This window comes from Camelus ferus, chromosome 1, assembly GCF_009834535.1.
Source record: "Camelus ferus isolate YT-003-E chromosome 1, BCGSAC_Cfer_1.0, whole genome shotgun sequence".
Taxonomy (NCBI): Eukaryota; Metazoa; Chordata; class Mammalia; order Artiodactyla; family Camelidae; genus Camelus; species Camelus ferus.
Window position 1 is genome coordinate 75,343,198 of NC_045696.1, and position 19,865 is coordinate 75,363,062.

Here is a 19,865-nt window from a genome sequence, read left to right on the forward strand (position 1 = left end):
GGTTTTGGTCCTTAGTTTTATCACCTGTAAAATGGGGATAATAATTGTAGCTACTTTATAGGGATTAGGCCCTCTGCTGTACATCTCTCCCATGAGCTGAACAATGGCCCAAGATCTTTGATGGGTTAATTCAGCTAATTTTAGATCCACCTAACATCAATTCAGTAAAGACTTTAGAACTCTGGCATGTAGCATTGAAACTTTTGTTGTTGTTATTGTTATACCTCTAAGGAAACTTCTGGTTTAAAATTTTTCCATTTTAATAAGTGGAAATTTATTAAATTTAATTTATTTTATTTAATATTGTTCACTTCTTTAGTCTCCACTCGCTTCTGGAAGGTCTTTGATTGTTGATATCTAGATGTTGATATCTAGAGGGCAGAGCCCAGGGATGCTGCTGTTGGACATTCTACAGTGCACAAGACAGCCCTTCTCCTCACCAACAAAGACTTACCCTGCCTGCCCTTGAGGATTCCAAGGGGAGGAGGAAGGAGTTTAAAGGCTGCTTGGAGAATCTCTTAGAGATTCATTTTCCTTTACTTTGCCAAATTCGTGAATATTGGCAGTAGTGATGCTTCTGGCTCCATGTGAGTGGGGATGGAGAAGGTTAGTTGCCCATTTTATAATTAACTTTCCGATGAAAAAGCTCAACTTCATTCCTCTTCCTCAAATAAAAAAAATTTTTTTCTAGTCAAGAAAAATCAGTAAAAACCTATTCTGGCTGCCTACAAACAAAACTTTTCTCGACTGTATCTGCTTCCTTTCCCTTATCTCTGTGGTTTGCTGCCTCTTGCTATTTTACCCTCTACGTGGGATACAGCCTCCCTCTACTGCTCATCCCTTTCATCTTTTATATTACAGTCCTGTATTAAACTCTACTACAGTCCTACTCATCCTCTAAGAAAGGACTCACGCATGACTCCTTCCATGTTGCTTTTCCGGATTACCCAAGTGTTTCTTGTTTACCTCTGACTCCCAGAGCCCTGTGATTTTATGTCTCACAATGTATCTCATATCCTGTCTTGCATTATAGGTGTTGCTCTTCTTGTTTAATTGCTCCTTCTCAATGATAAGTCTCTGGAAGCTAGGAATTGCCTCTCATTCATCTCTGAATCATGTGCAGAATTTAGCACAATTTGTGGAATGTTGCACACAGTGAAGTCTCAGTCAACATTTTGAATTACAATATTGTCCCCATGACTAAACTCCACCCCTGCATGGTCACAGCCGTCACCCATGACATCCATTGGCTTGCACTAGTATTCCTGCTTTACTTTTCTTAGTTATTACCTTCACAGCCTCCACACTCTTCCCCCTCCTTCCCACCTCTCCTCTCTTTTATTGTTGAAGGTTAATTATTTTCATTGACGAAATCTGCCAGGATACACTTCACTTGTCTGTTCTCTTCTATTAACAACATGCAAGCTATTTTAGGAATGTAACAAAAGGCGGCAGCTGCTATTTATAAAACAAGAAGCAGTCTGAAGTCCCCTGTGGGTCACGTGCCCATCCATCTTCATTTATGTTTGAAAGAGGTTTTTCCTACAAGCCCGTGTGATTTCCTTTTTTCCTACCACACCACCCACCCTATTCACTACACCAATCATTAAGGATTTTCATTTTATTTTTACCTTGGCTTTAATTTTCCATTTGATTTAGATTCCTCGCCTATTCCTTCTTTCTTCTCATAAAAAGCAGAAGAAAGAGAGGAAAAAAAAACCTCACTAAGCTATGTAAATGTCTTTTTATGAATTGGGCCTCTTGAGATGAGTGCTTCATTACTAAAGGAAAAATGAACCTTCTGCCCCTGTGATTTGGTAATAGAAACGTGCCATTTTATAAAATCTTAAGCGTTTTTAAAATCATATTAATATATAAACCATTTAATATTATAATCACTAGCCATTGAAGAACAGAAGACATGGACAATCGCAGTAAGTTACTAAAAGCAATAATAGTTTTATTTTTAGTGCTGATGAATTGAATTTGGGTCAGCTCATAAGTACACAAAAATGTCCACATATATATATATGTAGGAGTTGTGGTTCAGATGCACACACTGGAGCAATTCTATTAGATTGATGCACAGATTCATAACTTTAGGACCTCATGAGTAATGAGATTCATTATTTCAAGTCTCTAAAGAATTTCTGAACTTAGCCCCTTGACACTTCTTTCTTACCCCCATCTCACCTCACTTCTGCCAGGGTTGTAATTTTAAAGATAATCACATCTTGTGTTTCCTTAAAAATATCTATTATTTCTCCATTATGTACAGAATGGGGTCCGAAACGCCTAAGTGTGGCAGAAAAAACTCTTATGCATCACTCCAATATACCTCCTGACCTCATCTCCTGTTCCTTTATTCAACACACATTTTACTCCAGCTGCGACAAACTTCTTTCTCTTCTTTGAAGACACTGCAGACCCTTCTGTGCCTTTGATCCTCTGAACAACTTCCCAATTCCTGGAAGGCTCCACTTATCCCCATCTCCCCTTGACTTGCCCTCACACTTGCTTCCATGATGTGATAAATGTGGAAAGGTCTAGTGGAGGGCTTGGTGCAGAGCAAGGGCTCAGTAGACACATGTTCAGTGAATGAACAGACAGCTGCGTTTGCAAATCCAGACAGAGATCTTTGCTTTACGAATGGGTTATGTTATGGATGTTTATAAGTCAATTGAACCCAGCATGACTAGTCCATGTGTAATAATGTTTTTATATGAAAATAGACACATTCTTTCCTTCTTTAAAAGCTCCTAGGGGCAGCAGAGGACACTTCTTCCTTAATAATCATCTCAGTAATTATTCCCCAGAGGCTGCTGCTCCATCAGCCTCGGGGGGCGGGGGGCAGAAACCCTGGGGATGGGACAGGAATGGAAGTTTGGGCAGGAAAGTTGATATTCAGGAATGAGGTTCTGGGGAGCAGAGGCCTGGCATGGTAGAGATTCTGATGGAGGTTTGTATCTATTTCTCTAGAGCTGCTGTAACAAAGTACCACAGACTGGGTGGCTTGAACAATTGTGAGAAATTTATTTTCTTACAATTCTGGAATCTAGAAGCCTGAAATCAAGATGTTGGCAGGGTTTTCTTTTAGGGTCTCTCTCCTTGGCTGGTCGACAGTCGTCTTCTAAGTGTCTCCACATCTTCCCTCTATATGTGTCTGTGTCCTAATTTCCTCTTATTATAAGGACACCAGTCAGATTGGATTAGGGTTCAGCCTAATGACCTCATTTTAATGTAATTACCTCTTTAAAGATCCTGTCTTCAAATACAGTCACATTCTGAGGTGCTGGGGGTTAGAAATTCAGCATACAAATTTTGAGGACACAATTCAGCCCCTGACAAGGTGGTAATGGGGAAAAGCAGTGGGAGAGCAGTGGTTGCTCACCGGAACCCTGGGAGGGGATTACAGGTTCCTTGCTTGGCATTCCTCACAGTGCCTTACTCCTGGTGGCATTTAATACAGGTTTTGGAATTGAGTGACCATCTCCACTTAGCAGTAAAGTTAGATTCTGATTATTTCCTTTTAACATGTACATACACTTTCCCTCTGCCTTTTTTTCTTTGGAATTTATGTTGACATTCTCATTTAAATAATTGCTGAAAATACTGGCTGTGATCAAGGATTGAAGCATTCCCTTATTCACCCTTCCTGTGAATTGAGCAATGGACCATGATTTTTAGGTAGGCTTATTTAACTAATTTTAAATTACCCTAACTATATTGCCATGCAGGCCACATTTCTCCACAAAGATGTTTTGTTTACATGTTTATTTCATGAAGGGTCTTCACAGAATTTTCATTTATGTATTTATTGCCAACCTGATTCCTAAGAAAGGACTTTGAAGTGGCTCTTAAGATGTAGACACAGTATGTCTCTGGCTTCATCTTCACTTACCTCTTTCATGACCTTGCTGCAAATGCAAGTACCATTGATCTGGCTCGTCTGACTTGTTCTCAGTGAACCATGCTGGTGCTTTGTAATTGCCATTCTCTGGTGTCCACAAGCCACGTTTGTAAGTAACCTTTCTGGAACACTGACATCTACTTCCCTGGTCTGAAGCTCCCCAGCGACACATGGACATCTATGATGAATAGACAAGTAGGCTAAAATGTAGAGGTCTACACAGCTGCTCTTTGGGCAGTGGGATTAGCTAGAGTCATACTAGAGGTCCTTAATATGGAATATTGTGCCAGGACAGCCACTCTCTAGTTTTTCTTCTGATGGATGATTGCTAGGGGAAGCTCAGCTCTGAGACAGATGACTTATGTGGTCTCAGTCTTGCCACTTATTATTCTCTTGACATTGTATTACTTGTTTATTTACTCATATATTTGTGTACCCTCACTCTAGAAGACAAACTCCCTGAGGGCAAGAACTGTGCCTGTCTTGTTTGCTGCTCTGTTGCCATCGGTAAGTTCCTGATATTAAGCAAGTCACTTAGATACTTTAAAGCTAAAATTGCTTATATGTCAAATGATAATACCGATATTTGTTCTGCCTAACCTCAAGGTCACTGAGAACATCTAATGAGAGGTAAAGGCAATTTATAAACTGTAAAGTGGCCTATAAAGATAAGGTAAGCAGCTATAAGTGTGCGGTTTTGAGTGACAGGAAACAAAAGAAGGAGACATATATAATAAAGAGCTTTAATGTCACATAAAGCATTCAGACTTGATGAAGTACAAATGAAACCTTTAAATGAATCAGTTCTCTTCCTGGGTTGCCAACTCACAACTCAGCTTTTTTTTTAAACAAATGTTAAATTTGATTAGAGAAATCTAAAATAGCTATAACTATTTGAAAGCACAAATTGTTGAATTTTGCAGGTGGCACATGAACCCGTCTTCCCTTATGAATAAACTCTTTCAAAGGTGGGACTTCCCTCTCAAATGAATCCTTTCTATGAGAAATGCCCTTTGGTGAAACCTGAAAGGTCGCTTTGAATTCATTGAAGCTCTTTGTTTAAATAATCATATGAAAAGATCCCTCTTCAACTCCTCTGTCAGCAAACAAATGCCACAAAGCAGAATGAATTTTACACCTTTTGGGAGTCCATTAATTTACTTTCAGTGGCATTAAGTAATGAGCACTCTTACGGCAAGGTCATAGTTGCACTTTATATCGAACAACAGTCCTTTCTCATATATGATACATAAAGCACATTTCTTGCTCAGGGCAGAATGTTTTATTAAAATTATTTCCTTTGTTCTTTTGTATAGATTGTCCTTTGTAACAATAGAGATTGTCTGCATGACATATCTCTTTAGGACAGCCATTGTATAATTATACTAATAGAGCTTAATCTAATGCTACATTAATTTTCTTCCATTATTTTCTCCAAGAAGGATGCCACTATTGTTTACATGACAGTGCAATTTCTTTCTTTCTTTTTTTTCCTTTTAACTGTGGGAGATTTATATTAAGAGGAATAGAGGACATAAATTTCAGGGCATGAGGAGTCCTTTGTCGATCCTCTGGGTACAGAGGATCCTTGATAGTTACAGAGCAAACAGACCAATCTTTGTATCCGATCTCCCCACCCCACTACAATCATTCTATTAATCAGCCGTTCTTGATGAAACAGAATAACATATCCTGTAGCAAACAGGAGTGTATGGGCATGTTGCCTGACATTGGAACCATCCCCTCTGTCACTTGGACTTGAGTTTTTACAGCCATTCACTCAGACTAGTGTAAAAACCTCTCAATCAGTCTCTTTCTTTGTCTCTGCTCACTCTAATCCACCTTCCCCTCTGTTGCCTGAGATATCTTCCTAAAATGCCAATCTGACCTTGTCATCCATTCTCTACTCCCATTAAAGTTCCCCAGCTCCTCAGTATGGCATAGAGAGCTCTCCATATCCTGTCTCTAGAGTGGCTTTCCACACTTGACCCTCCTCCCCCATTGCTAACATTCCAGACGCCCACAGGGAAAGCCCAAATGCACTTTCTTTCTGGAAGTCCTGCGTTGACACGTAAAGTGTACAAAGTGAGGTAATAGTATTGTCTTCTGATGCACTGATGCCACGTTTGGTATCAGCTGGGTCTCTACAGAGCAGTTATGTTAAATTCAATCTTTCTAATAATATAAATGGCTTAAGGAGTAAAAAATAATCTCCCTTTAATTTGTACTTTTTGAAATGTTCAATGAGGTTCATGGTAGCTCTAAGTCAGAAAAATCATTTGGAGGTAAGATTAGTAATGTCTTCATGTTTTAGGAGGAGGTGGCTTAGGAATTTATAAAGAAATTGACATCATCTAGAAAATATTAGGGGGGATTTTCCTGAAGGCGAGTACGGTGGGATTAAGAGCATGGGACTTGAATTCACATTGTCTTGGGTTCACACAGGGACACTCATTTATATGCTGGGAAGTTAGCCTATTACATTAATGACTCTCAGGAAATCATGCCTCTTGTGTGTGCATACCCTTGTTGAGTTCCATCCCATATTGACCCTAGGCTTGGGACATCAGCAATGTGACACAAACAGAGGTTTGAAGACAGCTTATTCATTGAGGCTTTCTTTTTGTGGCTGCTTACTGGGAACCCTTTTACAACCAAGTGAAGAAATCTAGGCTAGCCTCCATGAAGATGAGACACCACACAGACCACGTGGAGAGAGAAGCCCTGCTGTCCCAGCCCTTCTAGATATGTATGAGCCCAGCCATCACTACATGGAGCAGAGATGAACCATTGGAGCAGAGATGAACCATCCCAGCTGAGCCCAGGCCATATTGCTGACCCGAAGAATTGGGAACAAATAAATATTATTATTTTTAAACCACTATGTTTGCGATACACTAGAAGGCCAGGTTACTTTTCTTAGACCCATTTTATCATTTCTAAATAAGGCTAATTTTAGTAGCTTAGGGTTGTTGTGAAGACTCAAAGAAATAATCCATTTAGAGATCTTAGCATAATAAGTGATCAATAAATCTTAGTTCTTATGACAACATTATATTTTGCGTCAGTAACTATTATAGTGATTAAAAGGTCACTAAAATTTGGAGTGAAATAATACAGTTTTCATATTTCTTATTTGATAACATTTCTCTGAGATACTATTATCCACTTTTAATATGTGAGCAAATAGAAATTAAATGATATGATTGACAAGCGAGTGTTTTCCAAGTTTAGCCTCTTTGTATTATGTAATAGATGATAAAGCTCTGATTACAGTTTTTAGTAAAACACCAAGAAAAAGGTAAAGGACTTTATGGAGTGCATTTTGTATATGGCCTTCGTCCTTGGGCATATTGTATAGCCCTCAACAATGTGCATCATGGCTTATTTCATTTTCTGTCTTGTATTTTATGTGTATCTCTAAGTTACCTCAAATTCTTTTAAAAAATTCTGAAGAAGCATTAGAAAGATAGAATCAATAGAAAAATGCACAGAATACTACCTAAGTAAAGAGATGGCCCTTTGAAGAGTTTACGATGTTAGATAAAGCTGAGTAAAGGAAAGTATGTGAAGGGAATAGTTTGGCAAAAGATAGTCTGTTTTTAGGATTATCTGTGAGAGTAGAAAATTATTTCTGTGACTATGTAATACTCTCAGTCCTTCAGAATAAAAACCTCTGTGCTCATAATCATGAAAACAATATTTATTCAAATTCAGAGTTAGTGCCTCTGAACTATTCTGTGTGACCATTTCTAAGAAGAGTTTCAGTAGCAATTATTTAATTTCTAGCTAAATCTCAATGCTGTCTGTAACCTTCTTGGTTTATTTAATTTCTCTGAACTTTTGTTTCCTCATCTGTAAAATCGGATAATAGCAGCTACTTTGGATTTTAGAGGATTTTAGATCAAGTATGTTTTCCACCTGGAGCAGTGCTTGGATTATAGGAGGTGCTCAATGAGTTGAAGACATATAGAACAGAGCTTCTCAAACATTAATATACATGTGAATGACCTGGGGGTCTTCTAAAAATTCAGATTCTGATCCAATAGATTTGAGGTGAAGTCTAAGATTCTGCTTTTTTTCTTTTTTTAAAATTTTGCTAATTTTATTGATTTTATAAAATTGATTTGTGCTCACTGATAAAATTAAAAACTACTGAAACATTTTTAAAAAGTTGAAAAAAATCAGAAATAATCACTGTTAACATTTGGGTAAACATCCTTCATACAAACATAAGGACATCTATCTCTTCTTATATACACATACATTCACATTTCAATTTTACATACTATATATGCTACTTTGTAAGCTTCAAATCTCACTTGTTGTGACAACTTTCTAAGCAAATAAAAATCATCATTGTTAATGGCTGCATTGTATTCCAGTGCCATATGTAGTTACTGTAACTTTATCAGTCCCTTTGAAACAAATTAATTTTTTTCTAGTTTTTCACTGTCTTACAGAATTCTGAGATTCTGCTTTTTCAACAAGCTCCCACATGATGTTCTCCCAACAGAGAACAGGGGTCAGCAAATTATGGCCCACAGGCCAAATCCAGGCAGTTGCCTATTCTTGTAAACCCAGTTTTACTGGAGCACAGCCATGCTTATCTGTCTGTGTCTTGTCTGTCTTTTCTGTGCCTTGTCGGTGTCTTATCGGTGTCTGCTGCTCACTACAGAGCAGAGCGGTTGCAACAGGGGCTGTAGAGCCCACAAAGCTCAGAATATTTCATGTCTGGCTCTTTACAGAAAAAATCACTCAGCCCCAATACAGAGCTCTGTACGTTTATAGCCCCTGTAGGGGCAATGCGAGGCTGTTAAGGGGAGATGGGAGGATCTGTCTGAGGAATCAGGTTATTATGATGGATCTCACCAGGACCTCAGCAGAGGGAGTGCAAGAGGCTGGGAATGGGTTTGACTTCATCTGCGAGTGTCAGGCACTGTGTGTAGGATGCAACAGGGCCTGGTGAAAACTGAGCAGGCTTAGAGTCTTGGCCCTGCCAGTTACTGCCTCTGTGACCCCGAGCAAGTCATTTTAACTTCTCTGAGCCTCAGTTTGCTCAAGTGTAAAATGAGATTCATCAAACCAGCTCGTGAGTTATATTAGAAAATTAGTGATTATACATGAAAGATACTGAACACTTAACCTGTTACAGGTATGGTCCATGTATCCCCTCTTCAGATTCCTATGTTGAAACCTAATTCCTGAAGTGATGATATCAGGAGGTGGGATATTTGGGAGGTGATTAGGTCATAAGGGCTCAGCCCTTTTGACTGGGGTTAATGCACTTATAAAAGAGGCTGCAGAGAGCTCCCCAGACCCTTCTGCCATGTGAGGACACAGCGAGAAGTCTGCAAGCCAGAAGACAGCCCTCACTTGACCGTGTTGGTATCCTGATCTTGGACTTCCAACTTCTAGAACTGTGAGAAGAAATAACTGTTGTGTATAAGCCACTCAGTCTGTCTTACAGCAGCCCAAATGGACTAAGAAATTATTAGTACTGCATTAATCAAAAAGAGAGAGTTTTCTCATTTGTGAGTGACATGGCTGCTAGAATTTATAAGCTTTTATGGTGCTCAGAGTCAAGCGGGTAGCTGTTTCCTGGTTCCACACTGTCATTCTTGGGAAAGGGTCCTGGTGAGAGCTTGGTCTCAGCCAGGTGCACTAGGCTTCATGTCAGAGCTCCAGTCATGATGGTAGAAGTTCAGCACCCAAGACAGAAGACTCATCACAGTGATGGGCAACTTTTGTTATAATAAGAATAATGTTGATTTTATTGAGTGCCCACTATAGTCAGTTGCTTTACTAAGCATTTTGCGTGCACTATTATTATTATTTTCCTATTTGCCCTCAGTTTTATTGAGAAATAATTGACATACATTATTGTATATGTTTAGGGCATAAACCATGATGGTTTAATTTATGTATATTGTGAAAGGATTACCACAATAGTTTCAGCTAACATCCATATTCTCATATAGATACAATGAAAAGGAGGGGGAAAAAAGAAAAAAATTCTCCTTGTGATGGGAACTCTTAGGATTTACTCTCTTAACAACTTTCCTATCTACCATACATTAGTGTTAGTTACAGTCATCATGTTGTACATTACATCCCTAGTACTTATTTATCTTATAACTGGTAGTTTGTGCCTTTGGCCACCTTTCTCCAGTTTCTCCTTCCCCAACCCTCTGGCTCTGGTAACCACAAGTCTGATCCCTTTTCTTTGAGTTTGGGGTTTTTGTTTTATTTTTGTTTTATAGATTTCCCATATAAGTGAGATCATACAGTATTTGTCTTTCTCTGTCTGACATTTCACTTAGTATAATGCCTTCAAGGTCCATCAGTGTTATTACAAATGGTAAGATTTCCTTGTCTTTTATGACTGAATGGTATTCAGTTGTATACATATATAATACAACTTCTTTATCCACTCATCCATTGATGGATACTTAAGTTCTTTCCATGTCTTGGATATTGTAAATAATGCTGCTGTGAACACAGGGGTGCAGAAATCTCTTCAAGTTAATGTTGTTTCCTTTGGATATATTCTCAGAAGTGGAATTGCTGTATCATATGGTAGCTCTATTTCTAATTTTTTGAGGATCCTCCATGCTGTATTCCATAGTGCTGCACCAATTTACAACCCCACTAACAGTGCAAAGGGTTTCCTTTTCTTCACATCCACACCAGCATTGCCTTTTTGATAAAAGACATTCTAACAGGTATGAGATGATATCTCATCATGGTTTTAATTTGTGTTTCCCTAACGAGTAGTGATGCTGAGCATCTTTTCATGTACTTGTTGGCCTTTCATATATCGTCTCTGTAGAAATGTCTATTCAGATCCTTTGCCCATTTTAAAAATTGAGTTATTTGGGTTTTTTTTGTTTTTGTTTTTGTTTGCTATTGAATTGAATGAGTTTGTTGTGTATTTTAGATATTAACCCCTTATCAGATACATGATTTGCAAATATTTTTTCCCATTCTGTGGGTTGTCTTTTCATTTTGTTGTTGGTTTCTTCTGTTGTGAAGAAGCTGTTTAGTTTGATGTAGTACCACTTGTTTATTTTCGATTTTGTTGTTCGTGTGTTAGTTGTCATAATCAAAAAATCATTACCAAGACATGTCATAGCTTTATTCCTGTATTTTCTTCTAGGAGTTTCATGGTTTCAGGTCCTACATTTAAGTCTTGAATCCATTTTGAGTTAATTTTTGTGAGTAGTGTAAGATACCAGTTTCATTTTTTTTATATGTGAATATCCATTTATCCCAGCACCATTTATTGAAAAGAGTATCTTTTCTCCATTGAGTACTCTTGGCTCTTGTGTCAAATATTAGTTGATTGTATATGTTTGGCCGTTTTTATTTCTGGGCTCTTGATTCTGGTCCGTTGTTCTATTTATCTGTTTTTATGTCAGTACCATACTGTTCTGATGACTATAGTTTTATAGTATAGCTTGAAACCAGTAAGTGTGATGTCTTCTGCTTTTTCCTCTTTCTTAGGATTTCTTTGACTATTTGGAGTCATATGGTTAGGGCTGGGTACTATATTCAGTAGTAGGTAAGGTATGAATTAGCTTCCATGCCCTGCTAGGGCAGCAGGACAGGACCCCCAGGACATGTACAGCTCATTGTGTGGAGAACCAACTTGGGTCAGAGTATGCACTGAATTCTCTGGTCAGGTGAGGCCACTTGTTTTGCTCTCAGATGGGGGAAGCCATAGGCTGTTCTCTGTTCGAATGCTACTCTATGTAGGGCTGTTGAATGGGCTCCACAGTTTCCTTTGTGCTCCAGTTAGGCTCCCTGGTCAGACAGGCTGAAGGCTGTATTCATCAATAAGTAGGGCTACAAATTCCCTGCCTGGGCACACTGTGGGAATCAGTTCTAAAGCCTGTAAAGCTCTTTGTTGTCTTAACTTAAGCTGACCCACACCCCAAGTTCCCTGGCCGACAGGGCCACTGGCTTTGCTTTGCCTGCCTTTCTCTAGGCTCGAGAACCACTGGGCTGCACAGCTTCCAGGAGTTGTTGCCAGGCCTTCTGTTCAGATGGGGCCTGAAGACATTCTTCACAGTTGCAGGGCTGTGTCTCAGCTTCCCTACCAGGACAGATAGGCGAGGGGCTGCTCTAGGCTACTCTCAATTTCTAATAGGCTCCCTGGTTGGGAGACCTTCTGGGAGCTACCTTAAGCCTTGGCTTTGAATTAATCCTGTGCATAGCATGTGAACCTTCCACGCTTGGCACTGGCTTTACTCTGGGGGCAGTCAGCTCTGCCTGCCCACCTGTTGGCTGGAGCACCACTGGGCCACTCAGCTTCCAGCAGTTTCCACCAGCCCTTCTGGTCAGATGAGGCCAGAGACACTCTCCAAATTGGGTAGGGCTGTGTTCAGCTCCTTTGCCTGGGCATGGGCACACCAGGCTCTAGGGCTGGAAAAACTTATTTGAGGATCTGAATCAGGCAGATCTGCATCCCACCAAGATCCCCAGTCAGAGTGCCCCTGATTTGGTTCTGCCGATGAGCAAAGTTGCCGGTTGGGATTATTACTGGGGCACTGCAGGTCTGAACTCAGTCTTGGAAGATCTATGTGCTGGTTTTTGCAAGTCCCTCCCCACTTCTCAGTCACAGGCAGATTCCCAGAGGTTGAGCCTAAAGATTCCCCTACAATCCCTATGGTGTGAAATCAGAATAGGGGCTCCCACAAAGTGACCTCAGTGCTGGCTGTCCCCCGTTGGGAGGAACTAGAATCTCAGGTGAGCTCTCTCCCAGTGGTGCTATGCTGGCCTGAGGGAGGGGCAATGCAGTCAAGGTGTAGCCACTTCTCTTACCCTTCTAATGCAGTCTGTCTTGGTTTCTTTGGTGCAGTGGGGTGCTTCACCCTCACCCCTGTGTTCTAGGATTCTCTCAGTGGTGTCTTGTTCTTGAATAGTTTTTGATTATTCTTCTTGTGAGGGGGAGCTAATGACCTACTTTGTTATCTTGGTGACATCACTACGTTATTTTATTTAATCTTCTCTACATACTCTGCAAATGTAGGTACTATTTTCTTCACTTAAGAATGGAGAAAATTGAAGTTCAGTACAATTAAGTAATTAATTCAAGGTCAGCCATGTAATAAGTGGCAGAACTAGATTAAGACTCAAAACTCTCCAGTTTGGAACCTATACTCTTTCTCATGGCCATGAGGCAGGATGGGAAGGCTGCAGCTTTGAAAAGCAGCTAGAGCAAGGTCTGTTGGAACCCTAGCTAATTGTGGGGATGTCAGTTTCAGGCTCCATTCACTGCTCAGAAGGGGTCTCCTAAAAATACAACCAGGCTCACTCATGACAGGAAATTGTGTGAGGCTTAAATTGTAGGTTGGGTAATAACTGTAATGATAATGATGATAGCAACAACTATTTATAAAGTCCTATGATAGTCCGTGTGCTACTTCCACTGTGTCATTTAATTAACATAACTTCCCTACACAATGGGAATTACTCATTCCAAGAGAAGTTGAGTAGCTTGTTCACAAAACACATATGGTTTCCATTATGGATCTGAGTGTGCAGATCAGCTGAGCTATGGAACACACAGACTGATCAACTTGGGATTGCATCTTGGCTGTGATATTAGCTAACTGGGTGAGCTTGGACAAATTATGTGCTCCTCTAAGTTTCAATTTCTTTACTACAAACAAAGGGAGTTTCACCAAATAATATCTCATGGATATCTCAGATCCAACATTTTGAGGTTCTATGAAATTAACATCAAATGACCAATACTTCTACTTAGAGAAATTTAAACTTTTAAGAATGATAGTTTTTAGGAGCACGTCGAGAGCTTTAACTTTCAGAGTTCATAACATTCATCCAGGTATTTAAAGATGAGGGGTCTCCATATGTAAATGTGGGTTTGTTCTTCACAGCTGTTTTATTTGGCTGGCAACCTGAAGATTTAGAACTTTCTGCCTTGAAATCAAATTGCATAATATTATGCTTCTGTGATTTTCACCTGGCAGTTGTCACACTGGATCTGGTCTCCATTCTGGAAACATGAATAGAATTCCAGAGTGAGTGCTTCACGGATGAACTGACTTTGCTATTTGAAATGTTAAAAACACTCTTAGCTCATTGCTTTGCAAAGCTCCTTTAGCAGGAAGAGGGACCAGAAGGAAATGTATGACTTTTGAATGTCCTTCATTTCACTATTGGATTTTTGTTGAGGCCTGAGCTCAAGCATCTGCCTGAAGAAGTAACTTGGGGTTCACAATGGTCTGATGGGGTGGGAGCTATCTGCCAAGCATAATTTCTGTTCACTCAGCACAGTGCATGCCAGACTTAGTGAGGGTATCCTAATTTGGGGAGATAACATTCTGGACATATCAAAAGCCTTTGGTATAGTTGTCTGAGAAGTCCTTTAAGTTTATTGTTATTTTGAGCATCATTTACTGAGTAATATGTTATGTACACTGCACGTGTAGCTATAGGAGGCTTGGAGTAAAGTAACAAAAGCAGAAGGCACGACCCCCTGGGCTTTCTTTCCATTGCCTGGCATATATTCCATCTAGATTGGGAGGCAACCAACCATATGTCAATTAACCAGTGGAGAAATTCAGCTTTTAAACCATTGCTGGAGAAGGTAACATAGATGTTCAGAGAAAAGGGAAACAATGGGAGAAAGGGATCTGCACAGGACCTAGAAAAGTCTTCGTAGAGTAATTGGTAAGATAGGTTTTCTAGTTGGGTACCAGAAAAAAGGGGAGAAGGCTACAAGGAAGGGGTAATTTTGCCCTGATTCAATAATAAAGGTCAGTTTATGACTCATGAACAGATGGCTTTGACTGAACTCCTCAGTGCTGAAAAGACTAGCAGCTTACTGGACCTTTGGTGTCATGAGGAAAACCTGTTTCTTAAAGTACACACTTTGAAAGTTTGAGAAATGGGCTGGGAAATGGCATCTTTTTGACAAGATCTTAAGTTTTGGAGCCAATAATAGCTGTTTCTACTCCCAGCCTTTCATTTTTCTTCTCTTGCTTTCCTTATTTCTCTTTCCTGGACTCTTTCCATGTATTATTGGGTTCTAAATTACCAGTTCCAAGATGGAAGTAATGGTAAAATGGAGCCAGGCCAAGGTCAGAAACTTGGGAAAGTGTGGAACAAAGTGTTAATTATGAACAAAAGCATAGCTGACGACAGGCCACCATCATGATGGCAGCCTTCATGCATTGCTGGAAAGTTTGCTGTGTGCTAACTTACCTCATTTAAAAATGGACTCCTATGAAGTGGGTGTAGCTATCCCCACTTTATGGTGAAAACCCAAGGCTTAGAGAAATGATATATCTTGACCAGTGTCACATAGGGGCAGAGGAGGGGTTTCTCTCCAGGTCACTCCACAGCCAAGCATTAAGCCCTAGGCTGAGAGCAAGAGACTTTAAATCCAAGCTGGAGTGACTGAGCAACTAAAACAATGCTTATGCTGTTTCATAAAGGATGCAGAGCGAGTAGGTGTGATCCCTGGGAGCCTGGACAAATGAGCTCAGAGACCGTGTTTGAGCTGAGCCCTTTTTTGGGTAGCATAACAGTATGGAAAGTATATGGGATCTGGAATTAGTAAGTGCCTTGCCATGTCCTGGCTGTGTGGCCTTAGGCAAATTGCTTCCACCATGTGAACCTTAGTTTTTGCATTTTGCAGGGATGTAGTGACAGCTGAGGTACAGAGAGACACAGAGCAGCTGGCAGGCAAGCAGAGCGCCAGCACATAGTAGATACTCAGCCAAGGCAAACTATGAGAGGTCCAGCCTGCATCTGGGTTTTACTAGGTTCCTTTTTTCCCTTCAGCTGCACCTGCTTCTTGTCTCTGCTACTTCAAGGAAGGCATGTTTTGATCATTTTGATATATGCTATTTAAACTTCACACTTGAGACTTAGAATATGGGCTGAGATGAGTACAGCATTCTTTGAGATGGTTGTGAGAACACCTTGCCACCTTTTTTATTAGGCTGATTAACACCTTCCTGACATATGCTATAATACCATTATTCAGATGAATTCTCAGGTGATAATTTCCACTCTGTAGGAATATCATTTCAATTCAGCATTTATTAGCATTAATGCTTATTAACATACTAAAGAAAAGAACTTGCCTGTTCCTAGAGAATCATTTCTGAAACTCCTACCTTCCATTCCTGCTGGAGTTTAGTTGTCAGAAATAGTTTCATTCACATTTAGTACACCATGAAATTATCTCAGAAGAAATTTTACAGAGATTCCCATTTGTATTAATGTAATATAATTGAAGTCTTAGTTGGCACTTTCTAGGTCATGTTTACACGTACGCCTGCTTTTATCACATTTTAAGTATATCTGCATGTCTGAATATGAGACAGTTGATGCCATATTCAAAAAGATAACAATACGCCTTTTGTGGGTCTCCTATGTAGACAATGTGCCAATCCCACTTGGTTTCATTACTGTTCCATCTCGTGTTAAAGGAGACTGGCAGCTGCTGGGATGCAGACCTCCTGTCTTCCCTGTGCAGAGAGTGAATTCTGATGGCAAGTTGTGAAATTCAAGAAGTCTGAGAAGTTTCCGTGAACGTGCTTTACAAAAATAACTTTACAGCGTGGGGCTCTGGGGAAAGTCTCAGAGGACCCAGGTATCTGCTTCAGAAGTGTGCTTCCTGGGACTGAGGGCCCAACAAGGTATTCTTAGCTGCTCCTGCCTGGAGCCCAGAGCCTAGGCCCTCCCTACCTTTCTGGAAACCTCACTCCTTGGCCCAGTATCAACAGCACTATCACCACTTCTGTGGGACTGTCTCGCTTCCCACATTTTCTCCCTTTCTCATTCTGTCTTTCCCTGAGACTACTCTGTAGAAAAGGCTGAAGAAGCTCAAAGGGAAATCAACAAGGGAGGGTCTCTACTGTTCTCATAGTTCTTTCCCAGTTACTCTAAAAAGCTTTCTCTTGGAATCTCTCAGCACTCCACATGGGCTAGAGCTGTAGTATGTTATTTCTCATTCCACTGTCTTCTTGTGAATGAGACTTAGAGATCATTCTGCATCAGCTCTTTGTCACTGAATTCCTCACCTGTGGTTTCAAGCTGCCCTACACCACTTGAAGACTGGATTTAGGTCTATTATTATTTACACAGTGCTATCACATTTATGAGAGAATTAAAATTAATACTCAAGCATACATTCTTAGTTTGTCCAAGATTTTCTTTTTCATCGAAGGGGGTATTTAAATATAACACAGTTTACTAAGACCCACACACAGAGAGAGCTAACATTTACTGAACATAATGCTAAGCACATTATATACTGCTTTATTTTATCTCATTTAATTCCTTTGACTGCTTTCTGAGGTAGAAGCCATTATCTCCTCATGCTGTAAATGAGGAGACTGAGACTTAGAGAGCCTGAGATTACACAGCAAAGAGGTGGCAAAGCCAAACATCGAACCTTTTCAGGCTGAACATGGAGCCCACCGTTTTAGACAAGTGTGCTATACCATCTTTCAAGTCAGAACAGTAATAAAGGTCCACTTTACCTTTTGCTGATTGAAATATCTTCGCCTCTGTGGTTTTCCTCAACAAAATTTAAAAAAACATTTTAAAAACAATGAAAGCAAATAACAAAAATTCGAGCTTTTTTTTTTTTTTAAATCCAAGTGCTGGTCTACAGTCTAAAGTCATTCCCCAAGAGATATCATTTATGTAAAAGCATTTTTAAAAGTATAAATTGTTAATTTTGGCTATTTTGCTATTTTGTGTTAATTTTCTATATCCCATTGATTTTTGTCATTAATTTTATTGTTTCTTTCCTCTTTATTTCTTTGGGTTTGTTCTATTGTTCCTTTGAGTTGAGTGTTCAGTTCAAATTTCTGGTTCTTCTTATTTTGTGATAAATATATTCAAAACTATAAATTTTCCTATAAATATTTTAGCTGTGTTCCTCATATGTTGACATGAGATGCTTTTACTGACCTTAAGTTTAAAGTGTTTTATAAGTGTACATCAATAAGACCTTTGAAAAGACAAACAAGAAATATCAACTTATGGAAAGACTCATTTTTTAGAAAGATGAAAATATTTAAAGTCCAATATGAAATAAGGAAAATTGTCACAACAAAAAATAAGTTAAAAATAAATAAAAAGAATATAGTGAATCATTGCATGGCAGTAAACTTGAATGAAAGGAAATAGATGCATTTCTGGAAAGGTATGAAATGCTGAAATTGGCCTAAGAAGAAAGAGACTTGCTTAGATCTATAACCTGAAGCCTCTAGGTTTAGCATATTTCACAGATGAGAACCAAATTTACAAAAAAATAGGTAGTTTCTATCTTATGGAAATGTTTTTAGGAAATAGAATAAAAGGGGAAATTGTCTAACTAATCTCACAGATTATTTCATAGATTTTTAGATGGTGTTGGGAGAATTGGCTCATTATAATAAAAAAAAGTTGGATTCCTACCTCGCATCATATGTAAAGCACCTCCAATTGAAATAAATTTTAAATGAGAATAATAAAAATGTAAAAGTAATAGAAGGCAATGTTTGAGAATATCTGTAATTTTTAGATGGGGAAGAATGTCTTGAACAAGACCACAAGAGCAGTCAGGATCACGTCCACACTGTTTATTTCTATATCCCCAGAACCTAAAACTTAACATCTGACTCATGCTAGACGTTCAGTTAAGCTTTATCGAATAAATAAAACAGACTTGATTATCCAAAACAACACGAACTGTCTTTAAGCACTTAGCATGTTGTAGATGAATAACATAGATTTCAATTAATTCTCAAAACACTCTCATGTAGGGTTTCTTGTTCATGTTTCATACATGATGAAACTTGGGTTCAGAGAGTTTGAATAACTTTTCTATGCTTAAAAGTGGTGGCACTAGGATTTTTAACTCAGGTGTTTGGCATCCATAAGACATTGCCAGATCCTGATGCACTTTTTTTTCTCATTCATTTTAGTCTCCAAATTTTACTTCGAGTGTATTTCCAGAATATAAAAAGGGAAAGATAGAAGAAGCACACAAGTAACAAACTTCAGCTTCCTGAGAGGAATCTTCTCCTTTTAGCTTATTCTTCCACAGGCATCAGTATACATTGCAACCCAGGATGATTCATCAGAAGGCAGGCTGGACCTTGACTTTGATCTGGTTAGATTATAAATTGACCCAGCAGAATCAAAATATAAAGAGTTTATAGTTGTCTTCTTTATTACATCTTTTTTCAATTACAGTATAGCTGTAAGATCATATTTGTTTTCCTTAAAGCTTACTAGCATTTGTCCAACTATAATATAGTATAGGGAGAGGTGGACCCAGATTAATTATGTAAAAATGTAATGAATATTACTACTGAAAATGCCTTTTTAATAAAGATTATGTATCTGTGGAGCTGGTGTAGTTTTTATTGAAGTCATTTTTCTCCTTCTTGAGTGGAGGATAAATGTTGTCTAATGAACTCTGTCACTATGGCCAGACCAAGTTCATTAACAGCCTGACACATTATTAGCTTACTCTCCAGAGTTGTGGTTTGGGAGATTGATGTCAGAGAGCATTTCACCACCCTTTCTCCTGCAGACTAGTGCTCAGATCTGCTGGTCTCAAGGAGATGCTTCAGCACCCCTCAAAGAGCAGATCCTGACTTCTTGAAAGTGAATGTCATTTTTCTGCAGGGTACACCCCACCATCCCCTAACTGTTTCCTTTTTATGCCCCTGTAAGTCAGGGGAACAGATGCCATCTGCCCCTCAGAGATTCAGCCTACTCTTTTCTGGCCTGTGTAGCTAAATTATGATGTCTGGACCAAAATGAAGCCAGGAGTTAAACCAAGCTTTCTAATTTGGAGGAAACAAATTAATGTGCCTGATTATTCATTACAACCTGTGTCACAGATATTGAGCTATTGCCAGATCCTTGTCTGTTTCCAGAGCCTTGCAGTGCAGCTCAGGTGGTAATGTGC

The 19,865-nt window shown here is 39.2% G+C and overlaps 1 protein-coding gene and 1 long non-coding RNA gene across 6 annotated transcripts in view; one reads left to right on the top strand and one right to left on the bottom strand.

The window, feature by feature from the left end:
* LOC116664975 overlaps positions 1-6,965 on the top strand; it is a 182,362-nt gene extending 175,397 nt beyond the window's left edge. Inside the window, exons 2-3 of the long non-coding RNA XR_004321542.1 lie at positions 4,358-4,417; positions 6,467-6,965. This is a non-coding gene — a long non-coding RNA (uncharacterized LOC116664975). The remainder of the gene's footprint in view (positions 1-4,357; positions 4,418-6,466) is intronic.
* Positions 1-19,865, bottom strand: part of KCNMB2 (potassium calcium-activated channel subfamily M regulatory beta subunit 2) — a 229,831-nt gene that overhangs the window by 130,581 nt on the left and 79,385 nt on the right. The window lies entirely within an intron of this gene.